The sequence below is a fragment of the Triticum urartu genome, chromosome 6A (assembly GCF_056163025.1).
Source record: "Triticum urartu cultivar PI428250 chromosome 6A, HENAU_Tu73, whole genome shotgun sequence".
Lineage (NCBI taxonomy): Eukaryota > Viridiplantae > Streptophyta > Magnoliopsida > Poales > Poaceae > Triticum > Triticum urartu.
In genome coordinates this window covers 320,347,674-320,351,316 of record NC_141878.1, presented here as the reverse complement: position 1 = coordinate 320,351,316, position 3,643 = coordinate 320,347,674, and positions in this window count along the sequence as shown.

Below are 3,643 nucleotides of genomic sequence, written 5' to 3'. Positions count from 1 at the left end.
ACAAACAAAACTAAAAGTTAAGTGGAGCTCAATATGCAACGAGTTGCATATTGACGAAACACCACATTTGATTATTTAGTTCACTCCTGGTTATGTACCCAACAATATTAAATATTATTAAACATGGCAAGAGGCGAGGCAAAAGTAAATACACATTTTAGGCAATTTTAAGTGAGGCCCGAAACAACAAATAACCATTCCGGTAAATCCCCACATGTCATTTAGCAATTGAAGCAAACAACAATTTAAACATTCTTGATGTTGTTATCATGATGTGGATGCCATTTGCAAGTTTTATGCAATATTTGTGAAAATGTTGATAACAACATGTTATGAAGCATTTGTCATCGTGGCGGAAATGAAAGAGGTGCCACGACAACGAATCAAAAAATGATGCCACGGCAACATATCGGTTCCGGTAGCTCATGGAGATACCGGTGCAAAAGGAAATGTGACGGGAGCGTGTCATGCAACGATGGTTGGGTGCTCCCGGATACCGGGTGTCCCATGTGTCGGTGGCATGGCAACCGAAGGACGTGCACGAAACAAATGGGCATGGTGCAAACACGGGGTTCATCTCATACATCACACAACATTCATCCCCGGCGGTCATCTCGATGTTATACCTTTGAAGCATGCATTTCCGGACGGTTCGGATTCGATGGGAGTAGACGTTCTCGCGATGTAGTGGAAGTAGTCATTCGCGGAAGTCGTGGGAGTAGTGGTACACGTTCGTTTTAAGAGAGGTGCTTGATGCATCTGAGGTTTCTGGAGGCAACTGTAATGGAACTTGGTGAATCCAAGTTCTTCAGAGGTCGTCATCGAACTTGGTCAAAAAACACGGCGTGGGTAGACGTTCACTCGACGGTCTTTGGCAATGGTCGTCGTACGTGGTTCGTACACGTTCTGGTCTTCCATAGAGGTACTCGACGCATCCCGGATGTGTAGTCGTACATGCACGTAGATGAACTTGGCGGGTCCTCAACGTCCTGGTACCTGGCGTTCGGTGCGGTACTTGTCGAGCAAGAGGCGAAGTCGTGGTACTTGGCGTATCCAAAGGGTACTTGGTCTTCAGTCATAGGTACTTGACGGTCTTCAATGATGCATGTGTGTTCATCGGAGCGGGGACTTGGCGAAAAACCACGAAGGCGCTGCTCGTTGGACTTGCGACAAAGGTCAACGGAGAGGTCAAGAACTTTCTTTGACATGAGGCAGCAATGGTGACGTAGGAAGTAGGACTCGGGCAGGAACTCATCAGGCAGCATGGGAGGTGGGAGAAAAGGCGCGGAGGCACTGCTGGAGATGGCGATCTGGCATGGGAGGTCCATAGCGAGCTGGAACGCTGCCGCTCGAGACGAGCAGAGGAGGCGCCGAGCGTCGTGCTCGTTCCTGAGCAGAGGATGCTACCTCCTGAGCATTGCGTTGGTTTTCCATTGAAGAGGAAAGGGTGATGCAGCAAAGTAGCGTAAGTATTTCCCTCAGTTTTCGAGAACCAAGGTATCAATCCAGTAGGAGACTACACGCAAGTCACCTCGAACCTACACAAACAAATAAAACCTCGCAACCAATGCGATAAAGGGGATGTCAATCCCTTCACGGTCACTTATGAGAGTGAGATCTGATAGAGATAATAAGATAAATATTTTTGGTATATTTATGATATAGATTGAAAGTAAAGATTGAAAAGTAAAAAAGATGAGAAAGTTATATGATAGAAGATAGACCCGGGGCCATAGGTTTCACTAGTGGCTTCTCTCAAGATAGCATAAGTATTACGGTGGGTAAACAAATTACTGTCGAGCAATTGATAGAAAAGTGAGTAATTATGAGAATATCTAGGCATGATCATGTATATAGGCATCACTGATACGTCTCCATCGTATCTACTTTTCCAAACACTTTTGCCCTTGTTTAGGACTCTAACTTGCATGATTTGAACGGAACTAACCCGGGCTGACGCTGTTTTCAGCAGAATTGCCATGGTGTTATTTTTGTGCAGAAATAAAAGTTCTCGGAATGACCTGAAAATCAACGAAGAATTATTTTGGAATATATAAAAAATACTGGAAGGAAGATCCACGTCAGGGGGGCCTCCACCTGTCCATGAGGGTGGGGGCGCGCCCTACCCCCTAGGCCCGCCCCCTGCCTCATGGGCCCCCTGACGCTCCACCGACCTCAACCCTGACTCCATATATTCACTTTCGGGCAGAAAAAAACCATGGAGAATGATTCATCGCGTTTTACGATACGGAGCTGCCGCCAAGCCCTAAACTCTCTCGGGAGGGCTGATCTGGAGTCCGTTCGGGGCTCCGGAGAGGGGAATCCGTCGCCATCGTCATCATCAACCATCCTCCATCACCAATTTCATGATGCTCACCGCCGTGCATGAGTAATTCCACCGTATGCTTGCTGGACGGTGATGGGTTGGATGAGATTTATCATGTAATCGAGTTAGTTTTGTTAGGGTTTGATCCCTAGTATCCACTATGTTCTGAGATTGATGTTGCTATGACTTTGCTATGCTTAATGCTTGTCACTAGGGCCCGAGTGCCATGATTTCATATCTGAACCTATTATGTTTTCGTCAATATATGAGAGTTCTTGATCCTATCTTGCAAGTCTATAGTCACCTACTATGTGTTATGATCGGGCAACCCCGAAGTGACAATAATCGGGACCACTCCCGGTGATGACTGTAGTTTGAGGAGTTCATGTATTCACTATGTGTTAATGATTTGGTACGGTACTCTATTAAAAGGAGGCCTTAATATCCCTTAGTTTCCAATAGGACCCCGCTACCACGGGAGGGTAGGACAAAAGATGTCATGCAAGTTCTTTTCCATAAGCATGTATGACTATATTCGGAATACATGCCTACATTACATTGATGAATTGGAGCTAGTTTTTTGTCACCCTAGGTTATGAATGTTACATGATGAACCGCATCCGGCATAATTCTCTATCACCGATCCATTGCCTACAAGCTTTCCATATATTGTTCTTCGCTTATTTACTTTTCTGTTGCTATTGTTATCATCACTATAAAACACCAAAAATATTACTTTTGCTACCATTACCACTACTATCATATTACTTTGCTACTAAATACCTTGCTGCAGATATTAAGTTTCCAGGTGTGGTTGAATTGACAACTCAGCTGCTAATACTTGAGAATATTCTTTGGCTCCCCTTGTGTCGAATCAATAAATTTGGGTTGAATACTCTACCCTCGAAAACTGTTGCGACCCCCTATACTTGTGGGTTATCAATCACGTCCGCGACAGTAGACCGAAACGATTCTGCATCTACTACTATTACTCCACACATCGACCACTATCCAGCATGCATCTAGAGTATTAAGTTCATAAGAACAGAGTAAGGCATTAGGCAAGATGACATGATGTAGAGGGATAAACTCAAGCAATATGATATAAACCCATCTTTTTATCCTCAATGGAAATAATACAATACGTGCCTTGCTGCCCCTGATGTCACTGGGAAAGGACACCGCAAGATTGTACCCAAAGCTAAGCACTTCTCAAATTGCAAGAAAGATCAATCTAGTAGGCCAAACCAAACTGATAATTCGATGAGACTTGCAAAGATAACAAATCATACATAAAAGATTTTAGAGAAGAATCAA